This window comes from Dipodomys ordii, unplaced genomic scaffold (assembly GCF_000151885.1).
Source record: "Dipodomys ordii isolate 6190 unplaced genomic scaffold, Dord_2.0 Scaffold25, whole genome shotgun sequence".
Taxonomy (NCBI): domain Eukaryota; kingdom Metazoa; phylum Chordata; class Mammalia; order Rodentia; family Heteromyidae; genus Dipodomys; species Dipodomys ordii.
This window is the reverse complement of record NW_012267241.1, coordinates 4,230,462-4,250,440: the sequence shown is the minus strand read 5'-3', so window position 1 is coordinate 4,250,440 and position 19,979 is coordinate 4,230,462.

The following is a 19,979-nucleotide window of genomic DNA, read 5'->3' as shown; positions in this document are numbered from 1 at the left end:
CCAAGTGGATCTGAATACATGAAGTAATATAGAAGAGAGGAGACAGAAGAGTGATGAGAGGTGGAACTCTTAAATAAATTTACAATTGTTCCATATTAGAGATGCGACAACTAAGACTACTGCAAAGTCAATAATTTATGCAGTGTCCATAAAACTCAGGGTATAATGTTTAGTATCAGGACTTGCTTGTGTCAAAGACCATGACCTTGCTCACTTCTTGGGAATACAGAGGGAGAGAATACATATTTTGTTCAGAGTAAATGTCAGGTTGAGAGATCACATTTTCACACCATTGATTGTCATCGAATTGAAAAGAATTTAAATGTCAAATTAAGCTGCATTTTTTCTTCCTTTTCTCCCCCTCACTCACACACACACACACTCTCACACACACACACACTCAAGCTAAGTACTTGGATGAAGACACAATGAGCAGCATCACTCACTTCATTTAACCAAGGCAACAGAAACCAGCATTAACCAGGAATACATTTGAGGAAAGCAAAGTTTATTGTAAGTATCAATGTATAAAAATTTGATACATATATTCATACATGGAAGTTAAAAATGGGCAATCTATTTTCAGAACACAGAAAGATGTTCTCTTAATTGCAAGGATAACAGTCATAATACTAAAAATGAACACTGTGAAACTTCTATCCAGTGATAGCCCAAAAAATGTATGATGCAATCCAAAACTGTGAGTCATATATATAATTTTAAATCCTGCACTAAGCATATGTTAAAAAAATCATCACTGGCACTAATTTTTCACATATGCTTGAATTATCTTAGCATATCCAACATATGACCATTTCAGGATATAATTATATAAAATTTAGTGATATTTAACATTTGGAATAAATAAAAATTGTGTGTGTTTTTCTTTTTTTTTCTTGTCATTCATGGGGCTTGAAATACAGCTTGAGCCCTATCCTTGAGCTCTTTCACTCAAGACTAGCACTCTACCACTTTGAGCCACAACACCACTTCTGGTCTTCTGATGGTTAATTGGAGATGAGTCTCTAGAGTCTTTCCTGCCCTGGCTAGCTTTGAACCACAATCCTCAGATCTCGGCCTCCTGTGTAGCCAGGATTATAGGCATGAATCATCAAAGAACAGCTGGTTTCTTTGTTTTTTAATTTTTAAAAATATTTTTTCTTTAATTGTAAAAATACTGCACAGAGGGTTACAGTTACATGAGCAAGGTAATGAGAACATTCCTATCAAGCACTGTTACCTCCTCCTTTGTTTTTCCCCCTAACCTCCTATTTGTTTGTTGTGTTTTGTTGTTTTGCTTTGATTTGCTTTTCTCTTCAAATGTGTTGCACTTCAGATTAGCTATATTCCAAATCCTCTGTGTTCAGTTGGGGTCTAATGGAAGCCATGTTGGCAAACATACTCTACATCACATTCCCTCAAAAGCCCCCAAAATACCTAGAATCTAGATGTGTATGTACATCAGAATAATATTTATTCTCCTTTTTTTCTGTTTTTGGTTGGAACATAAGTGATACAAACTAATGAGAAAGCTAGAGAGTTAGGGGATACTAGCAGGATGTCAAGAGAGGTTTGAAGAATGAGTATAGGCAGGAATAATTGTCATTCAACTAGAACTCACACAGAAAATGCTAACCTGACATAAGTGAGGTGAAGAAAGAAATGGAAAAGTCTTAGGCCAGTGCTTCCTCTAGTGCCTATTATTGTAAAACTGAGAGTAGCAGTGAACCCAGTAGTCGTGTAGGACAAGAGCCTCAGATGGCAATGTCTCCAAGAGCAGTGACCCAGGAGCTGGGCCCATACACCTGTGGCTGAACTCCAGGATACCTAAATTTGCTAAAAATGGTAGAATAAGTTCAATGCCTGGCTATAACCCTAGAAAAATCAAACCACAAATAACAATAAAAATAAAATAAAATAAAAAAATATCAAAATCATGAAGAATAATCAAGGTCAGAGTTCAACTCCTCAGGACCAGTCAACTTCAGCCACTTCTTGTAAGAAGTGATGTCATCTTATTTTCAAGACATTAGTCAGTTCACAAAAACAGAATACTAGAAATGGCACAATGAATAATTGAGAAAACTCATACAAAAATAGATCCATTCTTTTACATAAACTCTACTGCCAAGACGTAGCTTTCCTGAGCAAGAAGACATTCATTGTGCAGCTTTTCCCATTCCTAACTTAGTGTTAGTGTGTCATGCTACATAGGACTAGGAAATAATGTTTTATATGGATTCCTCATAATAGTAGTACAATGACTCAAACTCCATAAATATTATGATTATAAGTGTGGATTGAATGGAAGAGTGGGTGAATGGGGGGATAAAAAGGATAAAAGAAGTGGAAATACCTTTCTTTGCATGTATATTATCCTTCATTAAAAAAATAAAACAGCAAAACTAAACACTGCACCAAGATAATAATATCAAAAGCTGAAGAATCTTAAGAACTAGAATCATAAATCAATGGGAAAAGATGGATTATTTTTATTTATAAACGTCATTGAAAATATGAAATAGAAAATTTTTACAACTGTAGAACTTTCTTCTTTAATAACACAAGAGAAGGCTATGTGAAAATGTCAATGAATTTCAATATATTTTTCAAGATTTAAAGAAAAAAATTTCCTAAGCACAAAATTTATAGAAGTCATGAAAAAGGAGTTGAGAAATAATATATTTGTATAAAAATAGAAGAGCTCTGAAATTCAGCAAACATCATAAGCCAAATTAAAAACATAAAAAACAAGAAAATGTTTAATGTGTTTTTTACAAATGAATCGAAAAAATTAAAATAAATGTTTCAAAATAAGAAACTGCATAAAGAATATAAACAAAGAAAATTACCATATTCAGTCTTATCAACAGTAATAAAGCTAAGGCAAATGATTTTTTATATAACAAATCCATCTGTAGTATGGATTTTTATTATGGTGTGATATACACCAACAATAAAAGTGAGTAGCCTATATATTAATGGAGAAAATTAATTAAATAAAAACACACATAGAGTGTTTACTGACATGCTTTCAATCTGTAGTGAATAGGAGGAAAATGGAGTCTACAAATATTTATTCAATTAATTTTTGGTGATAGTAGACTGTGAACTCAGGACCTTGCTCTTGCCAGGCAGGTACACTACAGCTGCAAGCATATTTCTATCTCTACTTCCTTCCAGTGCATGGTCTAGACTGTGATCCATCTATCTAAGACTTCACATCAACGCTGAGGTTGCAGGCATTCACCATGTCATCTAGCTTTCTCCCATTGAGACAGAACCTTTGAGACTTTTTTCAGAACTATTCAAGAACCACAGTCATCCCAATTTCAGCCTCCCACATTGCTTCAGAAGACGGGAAAATGTCAAAGCATCCTATACTGCATTGAATGGGTTCTGGTGAACTTTTTGTCCAGGCTGAACTTGAACTCATGATTCTCCTGCTCTCAGTCTCTCAAGTAGATATAATTACAGGCATGAATCAATAACACTTAGCTTACTTATTTATGTTTTAATAAAAAACGTGAAATACATATTAATCTATGCACATAGATTTGTAGCTTTTTACATATATGTATTTATCTTCTAATAAAATGTATATCTTGTAGTTTTTAGGAAAATTAATATACATTTCTTTCCATGCATATAAAGGAATCATCCCATATACACAAATGCAGAAATAGACAAACATAGAAAAATGTTTGAATAAATGTATTATTTTTAACATACTATCTATGCAAATATTTAGCTAAGTATCTATGCATCTATGTATCTATCTATCTATCTCTTTATGTATTTGAGTTATTTCTGTCTTTATTTCTGGAGATCAAACCCAGGGCCTAACACATGGTTGGTAGCACAGAACCACACCCCAAGCCCATTGTTGTTATTATTATTAATATTATTAATTATTAAATAGTATTGTATTATTAATATTTTCCAAGTTTTCTGAAATGGTCATATGCTATTTTCACCAGTAAGCTAATACTGATAAAGTAATTTTCAATATTAGGCTCAGATTCATATAATAGGAGAGTCAATATGTTAAATATGGGCAAAAAGAATGATGCAATTACAAAAAATGTTGATGGAGACTCTTACTGGAAACTAAGCAAGTAATTAAATTAAACAATTAATTTCTGGGTCTAGAGATAAATTTACTAATATACAACAGTCAATATTACAATACAACTTTCAATGACAGATTAGATACAAAGTTACAATTCTATAAAGACCATTAAGAAATATAAATTCCAATATAAATTGGAATTACTGGGTTTTGACTTCTGCTGCAAATTACACATTTCAAAGTTCTTACAACTTCTTCCTGTAAAAGGCACAGAAGGTTAAAGACTTGGGGTTCCAGAACATCATTGTTAATAGTAAACTGTAAAGCTGCTTATGTTCATAAAATTTCCTTCCTACATGAACAGGGAAATTTAGGTTCTCTCCAAGGTCTCCTCCTTTCAGAAAGCAGCCTAAGCCACCTGGTTTCCAGTCTTTGAATCGAAGATCAGTGGTGAAAGAGAAATTTGATTAGCCTCTTGGACTTTTAGTACAGAGGTATGGGTAGCACTCACTAAATTGGATCCTCTTCTGGAGTAAGAATTCTAAGGACAGCATAAGCAATGATTGAAGCATAGTTAATTTACTTTTTGGATATTTTTTTTTGGGTCCAGTTGTGGGGCATGAACTCTGGGCCTGGGTGCTGTCCCTCAGCTCTTCAGCTCACGGCTAGCACTCTACCACTTGAGCCACAGCGCCACTTCCGGCTTTTTTTTTCTTTTTGCTTATGTGGTGCTGAGGATTCGAACCCAGGGCCTCAGGCATGCAAGGCAAGCGCTCTACCACTGAGCCACCTTCCCAGCCCCGACTTTTTGCATATTTTTTGTCCATCGTCAGAGCCAACTAGAGTGGAATCTTTAAGACTGGATTCTTTCTGGAAAGAAGACAATACTGAGTTACACCATAAACATTCATCTCTCACTTCTGAGGGAATGTGTCATTATTGAAATAGGCATACAATTAGCAGTATACAGTTTAATTTTTATTCAATCTTTATTTTCCTGGGTGTGTCTTTGCTTCCAATCCCACTCCGTCTTTCACTCAAGATTCACTTTCACACTGAAGCCATTCTTTCTCTTGGAGATTTTCTAGTTATGCTTTGTTCTTCCTCTGCTTGCTGGAATTTCATGTAACTAGAATTTATCCCTGAACTATGTATCTGAAATAGCACAGTGAGTACTCAGTCTATGTTAGTATAAGCAATTAAACAGCAAAGAAAAGTACCTTTTCCCAAGAATCCTCTCTATGCAGGTATCCAGCATAATTTGCTTTGGTTTGAGCCATTAAAAGAGCCTACATGAAATAACACTTTGATTTCTCAGTAAATCCTGAGCCTAAAACCTTACTGTTGAACCATTCCCAAACACCAAGGCCCTTACGCTATGCTGTTACAAAACTTTGTTACACACAACAATGCTCTTTCAATTAGTTGCCAAGCTGACTTCAGATGTAGTGCTCTATCGACACCAGGGACCTCGCCTGGCTCTTCAGCCCTTGTAACTTGGTGATTCCTCAGGTAAACTTGAATCCTCTTCCTGAAGGTGAAATCTGCCTTTAGAGTCCACTGAGCTTTTTAGTCCCTTGAAAGTTCTTACAGTGTCTATAAAAATTTCCTCTCTTAACCTTTCTTGTGTTATAAAAAGCACAGCCACGTTCCTCATAACTATTTGATGTCTTATATAAAACCCTTTATAAAATAAAATAAAGAAAAATCTCCCCAGATAGCCTCAAATGAAAAGTTGCCCTGTGTTGTCTTAAAATGGTATGCTTATTTAATATCGACATGAAGATAGAGTCAGTGTTCTGAATTCTGGACTGCCCATGCTGGCATTGAGGGGCACTGTTCAAACCTGCCAGTTGCTAAAATATCCCTTCTACTCTATGGGGAGATAGTGTCAAGTGTAAAAGCCAGAAAGGGAAAATTTTGGCTGGCATCCAAAAACAGTTGTAGAAAAGAAGGTTCTCTCGCCGACAGCATTCTGACATGCTTTCTTCAGTTTTGCCACGAAGTTGAAATCTTTCCTCGGGAGAGATGAGTGTATATATAAAGACAGGAACGCATGCATGGTGGGCTCAGGAATTTCAAACATGGGACAGTCTGACATGAAGAAAGAGAAAAGCAAAGTGAGAGAGGAGAAGAGACTGCTGAAGTCCCAGAAAGGGCTGTCAAAAGTAAGCCATTTCAACAGGTTTATCTTGGAAACATTTCTACTGCCAAACCCTTCTGAGTGATTCTAAAATAATTTGGACTCAATCCGCGTGTGATTTTATATGAGGCTCTTGGTTGGCTTGATCGTTTTTTGAAAGTCAGGAGCTATCAAATGCACAATGATCTCTGTGAAATATATGATTAAAAAAAGCAATTTTGCATTTATGAGCATACAAAGACTAGTTAAAAAATGCAGTCCCACAATTTTAAAAACATACCTGGGAGGAGGTGATGGGGACAATAGGTAGGGGAATAGATTTTAGAAACTTTTCCAACCTGCATTGACAGAGAGTAAAGAGAGGGTAGGTCTCCATCTCTATCTTCACTCAGACTTACAAAACATGCCGATGGTGGAGGAGTGTGAATATATGTGTATGTATCACCCTATATAAGAGGTAGAGCTAGGAAGCCACAATAAGCCAAATAATAAAACTTATGAAAAAGAAATGTGTTTCCTATATTCAAAGGTTAGATGTCCACAGGCAAACAACAAAAACCTGGCAGTTGTCTAATTTCTTCAGTGACTTTTACATTAGAAAACATATGCAGTAGACCATGAACAACAGTGTAGTTTTAATAAAACTGCCCTAATTTCATGCTTCTTTTTATTTGTAACTGTAAGACAGAACAGTAATTCTAACCTGAATGTCCCTTTGAATAATTTTTAACAAGTAAGGCAAAGAGATAAAGCAAGTGTAATTGCTAAGGAAGTGGAAGGTTAATTTCTAAGTAAGCCAATATAACCATCCAGAAGCACAATGGAAACACAAAGTACCATTTGTGAATAAGGTAAATTTCTGGACTGATCTTGATTCTTCCACTAGCTAATTGTTTATCTACTTTGTAGCAAACAATCCCACCCAACATCAGTTCTTTCATTGGTTTAAAAAAATGGAAGAAATAATATTGCTGGCTCAGTGTTGTTTGATTTCAAAGGATTCAAAGGATGTATCTGTAGTAGGCTCTAAAGTGTGGCACATATGTTGATTGTCATGAGTAGTAGCTATATCTCTTGTTTATATCACTTATGTTGAAGGACTATTCCATAGCCGCTTAGATTTTAATCTGTTACAAATGCATTAATTTCATGGTTATAAATGGTAGAAATGAGAGAGATCTTGGAAATCATCGCATTCAAACTTTCTCTTTTTTAATGTCCAGAAGTTTTTATGGCATACTCAGAGTGAATCACCAGTATATGTGGAAGCATATATTGTAGTTAGTTACTGTATCAGCAATGCAAGCTATTATGAACTTTCTAAATGTCTTTCACTGTATTTGATATTGGTATAATTTGTGGAAGGGAAGGGGAAAAAATCATTTAAATAGGGATACAGATGGACCCATTGCAACAATGAGATCTACAAATCGTTATGCCAAAAAACGAACTTTACAACTTTGACAGGAGAAGGAGGGGATGGGAAGAAATGGGAAGGGATGGGAAGGGGAAACAAAGGAGGAGGCAACATTGCTTGATAAGAAATGTACTCATTATCTAGCCCATGTAATTGTAACCCTATGTATGGTATTTTCACAATAAAAAAAGGATTTTTTGACTTTTTGAAAATAATTTAGTTGAAAAACTTAGCCTTAAGTAAAATTTTTGTACAATGAAAATTTTATTTTTTCATAGTAGTTACAATGAGAAAAAAATTAATCCTATGGAAACAGCAATGAGAGACATCTTTTAAAGTTATAAATAAAAGCATCTTATTCTCTTGCTTAGGCCTTTCTATTTGCCCTCTCTGGCCCTTTATGAAACACTTCCTATAGCCTTGGAAAAAACAAATGTTTCAACTCCTGCTGGCTTAGACAAACTCATTTTATATGACACATTGTTTCAGTTATACTTGGTCTATATCTGTCCTTTTTGTTTCCTCTTCACATTCTAAACTTTGAGCAATGTTTTTCTTTTCCTTGGAGAGCATTGCATGGCACACATTTTGCCATTTATATTTCAGTTTATGTGTCATTCCTAGGAAAGATCATCTGTGATCTCCTAGTAGCTTGCCTATCTTGGTTCTTGTCTTCTTGACACCTATTCATATGAACTGGTCTTATTTATGCATATATGGCATGTGCAGTGTGAGCCTCCACACTTCAACCATAAGTTCCATTGGAGCAGCTATCATTATCATTCCTACACACCATTGGAACCCCTGGATCTATTTAGCCAGCAGGAACCCTACATGCAATTGAAAAAAAATCATTTTTCTGGAGAACAAAAGAATGTATAAAGGAATAGGTAAATAAATAGGCCACTATAATTGAATAAGGAGATAATACAATAGTGGTCAGAATTGCTTTTGTAATAGAAGATAATTCTAACCTGATTTTTACACTTTGGTAAACAGAATTCTGTTGGAAAATTATGTAAAGAAATATTACGATTCAATGCCAAGTGGAAGACCACCAATATAATCTTACTAGTTTTGGAATCTCACATAAAATGAGTCTTCAGAACTGGATAGATTCACTAATACTTTCAGTTAATAAGAAAGTATTGTAAATATTTAAAGGCCTTCAACAGGCCATTTTTTCTAGGTATATGTTATATATGAAAATAAAAATATATATGAAAACAAAGATTTATAAGACAGTTTCTGAGAAAGTTCACATATTTTGCTTGTGATATGAAGACAAATACATAATAAATTGTATGACAATGAAAACATTGAATAAAATTTAAATAGTAACCAAGAAAAGCACTATATTCCAATCTTTTCACTGGAAATACCATGATATAACCCGAATGCTTGCTGACTTAAAATGTCCTTTTAGTTAATTAAGTCCATGTCCATGACATTTAAACTCAATCTCAAACAAAATCTCAGGGCATAGACAAAAGATAGATACAATTTTTGTTATAATGTAATATGAATAGCCTCTTAATACCAAGAAAGTTATCCAATTTCCATCTGAAAGAAACCTCTAAAGCTCAGACTTTACTGTCACATCCCTTTGGACATTCTAGATTCCAGAGCTCATGCCAGAGTTATCCATTAAGCTCCACTAATAGTATCTCCTGGATTTCTTTCTCTATAGATTATGTTTCCAAACATTTTCAAATTCTCCCAAAAACCTGTTCCAAAGGATTCTGAACCACATAATTAAAGATAGCCACAACAGCCTCATTTCTTGCCAGTTTTCTGTTAGAGTTCTTTCACTAGGACAAAATGTATGAGAAAGATCAGCATAAAAGACAGAAAAATATTTGATTCGTATTTTCAGAGGTTTCACGTGATCACGTGACTCATGATCCAATCACCTCTGACCACAACTGTGTCATAAGGCAGACTAAGCCTTTACCACCCAAGTGTTAGTGGGGAGTGGGTCACTCTATAGTAAAGGCATATTAGATATGTATCATAAAAGGAATACTTGATTCTGTACCAGGTTAGTTAAATAGTCAATAAATGTTAGAAATGCAAGAGAGAAGATGGTATTGCCACCTGGAACATATTGACAAGATGTATCTAGAAGGAATGTTACTGAGTCATCTGAATTCATTACTTTAGGCAATTACTGTTGTTTTGCTCCCTTTATTCTTATTTAGGTCTATGTTACATAAAGATGCACAATTCTATTTCCTTTATTCCAACATGCAAAAAAAATATGCCAAATGACAGATGAAGCCAAGAGCACATAGGGTACAAACTTTATCTGAGGAAAAATTAAGACACAAGAAGTATGTACCTGTCTGGATTTTGTACGTCATTTTCCTTTCTTTCTTCTTCCTTCCTTTTCTACCTTCCTTTCTTTCCTTCTTTCCTTCCTTCCTTCCTTTCTTTCTTTCTTCCTTTTGTCAATTGTGAGGCTTGAATTCTGGGCCTGGGTGCTGTCCCACAACAATTCAGCTCAAGGTGAGCACTCTGATTTTTTCTGCTTATGTGGTGCTGAGGAATCAAACCCAAGGCCTCACACATACAAGGCTCTCTACCACTAAGCCAACTTCCCAGCCCAGATTTTGTATTGTCTTTTGGAATTCTATATTTTCTGTCCTATTTGCGAATCAGCAGGTCAAAAAAATGCTGACTTGCTTGATAGTGGGCTGCAGGGAGCCAGGGCAAACACCATTACAAGATGGTGCCCACTTCCTTGCAGCTTAGAGGTAAACAACTCCATATTAGGCAATGCTTGGCTGGACTGTGAGTCCTAGGTTTTGCGCATGTGCAAGCCACTTAGAGCCCTTAGCCAATCCCATGGCACCTGGTGACGGCGAGAGGCGGATGACCAATGATAGAACGACCCGTGTTCCTATTCCCTATATAAGCGGCCACATTTTCGTCTACGGGGTCTCTCGCTCAAGCTCTCCCATCAATTCAAAAGCTCTCCAATAAAGTGTGATCTGAGAAGACTCCTGGTGTGGTGGTCGTCCTTCCTTGCTGGTCGAGAAGGCGTTCGCCTCAGTGGGCGATCAATAAAACAGCCACAATTTGACCTAAATGATTTTTTTTAGAGATTCCTCATATCTTTATTCTACTAGATTGAAATGTTTTTCTTCCCAATAGGTAAATGTCAAGAGAGATGTAATGACATACATATCAGTTGCATAATATATATGTGCTGGTCCTGGGTTTGAACACAGGGCCAAGGCCCTGTATCTGAGCTTTTGTTTTGTTTTTTGTTTGTTTGTTTTTTGTTTTTGTTTTTCCTTAAGGCTAGGGCCCTACCAATTGAGCCACAGATCCACTTCGTGCTTTGTGGTGGTTAAATAGAAATAAGAGTATCATAGACTTTCCTGCCTAGGCTGGCTTTGATCCATGATCACAAGGATTACAAGCATGAGTCATTGGTGCCTAGTTTCTATGTTCTACTGTACGCCAATTTAATCTTAGCATCTCTACCATGGTAAGAGCATTTGGTATTTTCTTTAGGCAGGGATCAAAGCTTCTGTTCCCCTCAAAGGGAAAAGATCCACAGTTCCAGGGTCATATTATATTTTGGCATAGTTCCTGCTAAATATTACTTTTGCCATTCACACTCCTTCTTGGTAGACCCAGGAAAATAGGTATTTTCTTCTTTTGCTCAATTCCCTATCTTCAAAGATTTGATAGATGATTAGACTATATGGTATATTTTCAATTTGGCCTGTAGCTATACAATATACAATAACTGTCATATGATTATTTTTTTCAAGACTATAAGCCTCTTCATTTTAGAAAGCAGGGGAAAGGCAAGTAAAGCATGGATACTTGATTTCACTGAGACTTGAGTTCAAGAATAGACCACCACTTCTAGTTTTGTGTGTATGGACAATGTAATTAATAGATGTAAATCTCTGATATTACAGTCTAAAAATGAAACATTCTATTTAATTACAAAAATTAAGACTAATGAGTAAGATTGTAAATATAATTAAATGTTTTTCACACTGACAGAATTTTTCCACATGTTAGTCTTAAAACTAAATTACTGCTTGTTGTTTGACTTTGTCAGAGCAACTCCAAATACCTAAAATTCTTCCAAGACCTAAGATTAGTTTAGCGTATCTGAAGCTTTTAGAGACATATTTGTATTATTTTGCTTTTTTTTCTTTTTAATCTCTAACCTCTGCTGAGGGCAGAAAGCCAGATAAGGCCATGCAGTAGCACAACTCTTTTACTGAATAACCTAATTCATATAGCAATATTCTGCCTCTTGCTATAATATGTCACAAATAAATTTGGAAGCATTTTAAGTTACTGAATATTCTGTGCATTATGACACTCATTTTGGAAAATATCCCTGTTCATCACTGTTTATTGTTCTCTTAGAGCAGCAAAATCATGGAGGTGGGTAAGCTATTTATTTTATTTTAAAGACTGAAAATCACGAAGTTGGTTAAGCTATTTTATTTAAGCTAAATTTGTCTCCTCTCTCACATCCACATCTTCCCCTGATTTCTATCATCTGGTGACTCGAGTTCTCTCTCCTTAGCATTTTCACACTGCATCCAGAACTTGGGGGCCATGTATGAAACCATCATCCCTGGAGAAAAGCATCCATATCTCAGAGAACCAGTAATGAGATGGACAATTCGTTATTAAGCAAGAGGAGGGGAATGAGCATAAAATTCAGAAAAGCTTCTGCGTAGACTCAGTGAAAATCAGAGATTTGTGGAAATGATTGCATTCCTGCAGCCTGCATTCTCTCCACAGTGTGTTCTGCTCATTAACTCATTAATCTTTGCACTACCCCTGCAGAGAAGGTAACTATTATTAGCTTGGGTTTGTGGATGGAGAAAAAGAACTAAAGTACAGTGAGGTTCAGCAACTTGCCCAAGATCACAGTGGGAGATGTTGTTGTCAGTGGGATCTGAGCCCAAAAGTGTTGTCTCCCAAGTCCCTGCTCCAACTGGAAGACACCTCCCACCTTGTCCATTAGCATAATGGTTAAGGGAAGCTGTCATTTTATTTCTTAGAGTTGCTTTGCCTAAGCTACTAGCACTCTCCTGAACACACATACAGTTGAATTGTTCTAACATTTACACTGCCAAATGTCTGCATAATTCCTCTCTTTTCTGTGCCTAGCTGTCAGCAGCTGCCCTGCTTGGCAGAATGCACCCACTTGGTAAGGAAAATATATTTTGAGGAGAAAAAATAGACTATTTCCTTTTCAGCGCAGTGCTACAAAAGAAGCATGGTATTGTCATTCAGTGAGACAATACTTTTTCTCCCCCCAAAAGGAAAACACATGTTACTTTTTTACCCTGACCCTCTCTGTGCAACCAACTCCAACATGCAGGTGACATTTTGGTTTGTTACCATGCTGCTGCTGATGAAAAATGATCTGATAGTTGAGCTGTTTGGCCTCTTTACCTTGTAATTCCCCAGTTTAATTTCAGGAGACTTGTACAAAGTGAGTAAAGTACAAATAAAAGGAAGAAGATAAATTTAGGTCAAAGTTCTGTCATGTGCCTCCCACTCCACTGAATTTATTAATTGTCCAACAGTTATAACTTTGTGTAGCTAAGAAAATCACAATGATTAACTGATCTTAGGCCTATCAGATACTAAACAGAGCCAAATCTGAACCCACATCTGTCACTAAATAATATTGAGACTGAAATGTCAACGATGCTTCAGTTTAACTACCACAATGTTCTGCTTTGACTGAAAAGGATTTCACGTTAAAAATTGTTTGCTGAACTAACTTTGCCAGGACAGTGTCAATCTATCCAACCATTTCAATTTTTTATTCTAAATATGTTATCTCAATGCCTGTGATCTAAGAAGGTTGGCTACTACTTGACACTTTATGTTTATTTAATTCATTATTATTTTTTGTTGTTGGTTGTGGGGCTTGAGTTCTGGGTCTGGATGTTGTCTATCAGTTCTTCATCTCAAGGTTAACACTTTACTACTTGAGCCACAGTGCCAATTCCGGTTTTGTGGTGATGTATTGGAGATAGGAGTCTCACGGTCTTTCCTGCCAGGACTGGCTTTCAACCATGATCCGCACATCTCAGCCTCCTGAGTAGCTAGAATTACAGGCATGAGTCACCGGTGCCCAGCTTAATTCATTATTTTTGAGTAGTTATTGTGTGCAAAGTATTGTTCAATACCTAGGGTATTCATAGTAGCAATCAAACAAACACACAAAGAGTAGAGTCCTATTTTGGCCATTGGTCAGCATATAGTAGAGCTTCTTGTTAATTACACTACTCAAAATGACTAAGTTATGGAATCAGTTGTAATCAGATGGTTTTTCCATCAGCAGATTTATAAATAAAGAAAATTGGATACTAAAAAATAATGTTTGCTGAGTATTCTGGGTTATTGAGATTTCATCAATATGTACAGCTGACAATAATATCAAAAGTAGAAACACAGTGCTCTGTGGGTGAGGTATTCTATATAGAATACTTATTAAAAAAAAAACCCAGAGATGAGAAATGTTTGGGGGGAAGGATTCAATGATAGAGAGATCTATTAGAATCAAAATACCCAAGGAGACACATATGTGTTGATTAATTAACATGGATCAAGATTTATAGTAGATTATCTTGCTATTCATAGATGAGAAAAAAGTCCAAAGTGTAGCATTCCATCCTAAATCACAATGCCAGCAAAAGACAGAAATGTGGCTGTCTCAGATTCTTTGGAATTCCCAGGAGGGTTTCTATGACTTTGTCTCCTACAACTCAACTTTCTATACATCTGTGTTCAAGTAGAAATATTCTTCCCCTCTTTGCTTTCCCTATTTGCTTTTTTTTTTTTTGGTCGGTGGTAGGTCTTGAACTCTGGGCCTGGGTGCTGTCCCTCAGCTCTTCAGCTCAAAACTATCACTCTACCACTTGAGCCATGGCACCTCTTCGGATTTTCTGAGTGGTGCCCTGGTGGGTTTTGAACATGATCCTCAGATCTCAGCCTCCTGAGTAGTTAGGATTACAGGCAAGAGCCACTGGCATCCAACCTTTTTTGCATTTTTGAAACGAAGGATATGTGATTGGAGAGGAAGGATACACAGACTCTTTGAAGGAATTGACTTTAATTCCATATTCAATCTTTGATGGAAAAATTAAGTGTGATGCTTTTTAGATTTTTGCTGTTTTGTCTTACTGGTTCTAAGGCTTGAACTTAGGGTCCTGAGCTTTTGTGCTCAAGGTTACTACTCTACCAATTGAGCACAGCTTCATTTTCAGCTTTTTTTTGTGTGTGGTTTACTGGAGATAAGAGTCTCATGAACTTTCCTGCCCAGCCTGGCTTCAAACTAGATCTCAGCCTCCTGACTAGGAAGAATTACAGGCATGAGTCACAGGCATTTGGCTACCATTTAGAAATTTTATTTGAAGTTTAATTCAGAAATATGTGTGCATCTTTGTGATGTAATTGTCATATTTAACAATTAAGTATGAAGTAATATTTAACAATTAAGTATGAAACAAACACCAGTAGAAACACCACTCCAGCGAAATCTTCCCAGTACTTCAAAAGCTCTCCTGTCACTTTCTGAAAAAGGTAAACAGAACCCTGATCTGTACAAAAATCTACTTCTTTTCTTCCCCCTTAAAAGAAAAAAAATGGTAACAACTAAAAATTCATACAAGACCACGCCAATCACAAAAAGTAAAATATGAATGTATGTTTTTTCGAGTGGGTGGCCAAACTGCAATGGTGAACAAGGAGAGGAGTGCTTCAAACTCTATGCCTAAAATAAACTCAGCCTAAAATATCTGTAGGTTTATGAAGAACTCTTTTATTTCCCCAATCCCAAAGCATGTGCCAATCCCAGTGCTGATTGCCTTTCTGATATGACCTTATTGCAGGTTTCGCTTTAGCCTCTGCTTTAGTGACTTTGTTAATCACAACATGAATGAATTCAATGAATTACAGGAATGGAGCAAACTTACTTTTAGCTTCTAGTCTATTCTTAAGCATTCACTCTCCTCATGACCTTCCTGTTTCTGACACCTTGTCACTCAGATCTTTAGTCTAGATCAGCATCATGCACATGTTTATGTTTCCAACCCACTATGTATTATAATATAACATGGTATTAATAATTTACTTGTTTCTTTGATTAGGTCTCTCTATCCTCAAAATGATATCTGGCCCCTAGTTGATACTAAACAAGTAACAGTTAAATACCTTGGTCAGACAGGAAATGGCTCTTCTGCTTAGTGAGGAAATCAAGCTCTCAGGACACACAAATATTTTTCAGTAGAAGTCTGAGCTTGCCCTTGGAAACTGGACAGTATGGAGAACCAGACAGATAAAGAGAAAAAAGATCACTTTGAAGGCTGGAATGTAGACTGAAGTTTATGTGTCAAAGTGATACATTTCACCTGCTTCTTCTGTCTCTCTCCCCATTTCACCATGGAAAGAAGCTTTCGATGAAACCATCTCCTGCCTGTTCTAACTTTCCTCACACAGTGATAACAGCAAAATGGGAGAGCTAAGGAACAGGAGAAACATCTGTGGCCAAGGGTTTTGGAGATTCATCTTTCTCTGCATCTAGCCCTCACTCATACCACAGCCATCATCCAGCTGTGTTATCAATGGACTACAGGTCCCCATTCAGTGTCAGGTGACCTTGTGAAGCAGAAATAATATGTCACAAAGATACAGTGTAATAAAAGATGTGTGTGAGGCTTGGCTGCCAAGCCGGCTTTTCTAAATAACATTCTGATTGCATTGGACGCCTCAGCAACCCCACTATTCTTGATGCCCAGGCGCTCTGTAGCCAATATATGCACTGGATGATGAAAAGCCCAGGAACCCACAAGGCAAAAGCCAAATCACATATCGGCAACATCAGCATAAGGGATATATAAAGCAATCCTGTTAAATATTTAGATGTGTAGGGTCCCAGAGCGTGACATACACTCATCTAAAACATACTTTTGTTAACCAGGAAACTTGAGGTTATAAACCTGTATCATATCATGCCTTTATAAAGGTCGAGATTCTGAGAAGGATTTGTTGCATATTGACCTATGGGATTTAAATCATCACCATCAAATCACATGCCCAGCTTGGGACGGGGCTCATTGAATCACAGCATTAATCTCATACATTTACATTTTGCAATACTTTTTTTGTTGCTGCTGCAAAATTGCTTTCACATGCATTATGTTGCTTGATGCCCCAAACAAAACTTCAAGGCAATATGTTTATTAGCAACTAGTTTCTGTGCATATACTCTGGGCAAAAAACTAGATTATGTACTAGGAAAAAAAGAGAGAATAGCCTTTAAAGGGAGAAAGAGCATACAAGTGAAAATAGGTAGATATTATCTCCTTGAGGAAAACCATAATGGAATGAGCATCAGGTGCATATCTAAGATAAAAGTAGAGTTTAAAAACCAGAACAAGCATTTACTAGGTGCCTGTTATCATCAAGTAACACTCAGAGATTTGAGGCTTAGGACTTAACACCCCACATTCATGCAGAACACAAATAAGAAGATAGAACATTTCAATAAAACAATATTTATAAGTAAACTATTATATGCAAATGCCCACTGAGTGATCTAGAATATGAACATCTAAGAGTTTAGTGAAAGGTAGGCTAGTATGGTTTATAGAAGAGTTATGATTTGGTCTTAGTTTTAAGGGAAATGTGTTAAAAAGAGGAGAATGTAAATGAGTCTGTGCATTAAAAAAAGTGTTTTCGCAGAATGTTTTTTTCTTTGCCACATAGAGAATAACATCAATTCTTAAGGATCACAAAGCTAACTTAACAATTAGGCCCCAAACATATTATAAATTCCTTTACTGGTAAGTGCTATCACCAATTACATGACAGAATCTGCTCATACACCCAATAAGTAGAGTCCAAGAGCTGGAGATGAGGTACTCCTGTTAAGAATGTCAAAACAATGCCATTGTACACTCATGGGAGTCCATTTTAAGGAGGCTGACTGTAGAAACTATCCAGATAGCAAGATATTCCTGAAGAAAATGTCTGATTTAGAACATCTATAGGAATTAATTAATGGGGAAACTAGGAACAGAGGCATTTCTGATTTAAAAAGAAAAGAAAAGAAATGGAGAAAAAAAAGTAGAAAGGAGAAAAAAATACTGACTGGCTTGTATAAAGTACAAGAACTATCCAGGGAAGAAAACCCAGTTGTCCTCCTCTTGCTTTCTTGGAGGGACTGTAAAGAAAGAAAAAAGATTGTGATGCACAATCCTGCAAAGAGTGAACAGCTCAAAAGCCAGAGGAAGCAGCAAGAATGAGCTGAGAAAGAGGGCAGGTTTTCTCCTGGATTCTAACCCCAAGGGTGTGTCATAATAGCTGTTGTAGGCCTCAGATGTCCAGAGCCCTGAGGATGGAAGCAGTTGTGGAAGTTTCTGTGAAGCTTCTGCCTTGACCAAACCAGAACCAAGTAAACTAGCATTCCTTCCTTATGTGGATTCAGAAGATGCTGCTACTTTGAGTTTACCTAAGGTCAAGACAGAGGTAGAAAATATCTAAAAACTGACAATCCAGTGAGTGTTTGATATTAAATCTCAGTTGCACATACATTTCTTTAGCCTTTGGTATTCTTCCTTTATGTTCTCTCCAATTTTCTTTCTTGGATCTTGAATATACCTGAAGTCTTGGGCTTAGTCAAAAGTATTTAGGGTAAGGATGTTAGATTTCATTCAATCACATATACAAAATAGATAAAAGTGTTAATTAGCTATAGTTCTTGACTATCTCTTCATGAACTGTCTAAAGTAAGAAAATAATACTTTTATAGCCACAAGTTACTTTCAGGGACAATTATTCACCAAGTTTTACTCTGAATAGAAATCTTTGGTAGGGGCTGGGAAGGTGGCTCAGTGGTAGAGTGCTTGCCTTGCATGCCTGAGGCCCTGGGTTCGATTCCTCAGCACCACATAAGCAAAAAGAAAAAAGCCGGAAGTGGTGCTGTGGCTCAAGTGGTTGAGCGCTAGCCTTGAGCTGAAGAGCTGAGGGACAGCGCCCAAGCCCAGAGTTCAGGCCCCACGACCGGACCCCCGCCCAAAAAAAGAAATCTTTGGTAATCTCATCTTTCATTTTATTGATAAGGTATTCATAATGAAAAACAAGAACTAATGTAAATAAATAAGGCACTTTTACTATGCCATTTTGATGTAATTTCAGAAAAAAAACTATCACAAATATACTAAGAATGAGGAAAACAAAATTAGGAAAAGTCTGAACCATCAACCTGGCCAAGTATCACCAAAGAAATTCTGTATCAAGTATAAAAAGATGGAGCTGGGATATACCTCAGTGACAAAGTGCTTGCCTAGCAAGTACTGTGTCCTGGTTTCAATCCCCAGTACGAAAAGGAAAAGACAAAAATATTTTGTTAAGAGCTGGTGGTTCACGTCTATAATCCTAGCTACTCAGGAGGCTGAGATCTTAGGATCATGGCTCAAAGCCAGTCTGGTCAGGAAACTCCGTGAGACTCTTATCTCCAATAAAGCACCAGAAAGTCAGAAGTGATGCTCTGGCTCAAGTGGTAGAGCTCTCACCTTGAGCTGAAGAGCTGAGGGAGAGCACCCGGGCTCAGAGTTCAAGCCCCACAACCACAAATAAATTAATTAATTAAATTAAAATAATATATATTCACTAAAACAACAAAAATAAAATAAAATAAAAGGACCTAATCAGGGTCACTATTCCCCACCTCTTGGCCAAGATCCTCTCAGCATATTTATTATTTCTGCTAGTAAATGTGAACAGCCAGCAACCAGCTGGCTGTACAGTCCAGACTGTTGTCTATCTCACAGTTTGGTTATATGCTACTGCTGATTAAATATGATTGGTCACTTGTTCCAATCCTTAACCTACTGTAGGAAAGTAGGAAAGCTAATTTAAGAAATGAATTTTAGCTCAAGACTCAAGAGAAAGTGTGGATGTTGAGGATCAGAGAAGTGTTCAGAAACACTACCTCTGGCATTGTGCCAGTGGGGCTCTGATATAGATTTCTCAAATCTCAGTAGGATATGCCTGATAAATAAACTTTTTACTTCCTGTCCAGCTATATCCAAACAACCTGTCACACAGGATCGTGTACTATTCCTCTGATGTGGATTTACACATATGCTGAAAATGTGTACCCAAGGCCCTGCCACCCACCCCACTTTGGATGGGTCTTCCATTGAAGAATCCAAGACAGCAAAACACAGCCATTGAAACTTTAAAAGAAAGCATGAACATTAAAGGAATTATGAAAAACAAGAACTAATGTTTATATTTCTACTAAATTGAATGTGTATGTGTGTTTCAATGTGCTCTAG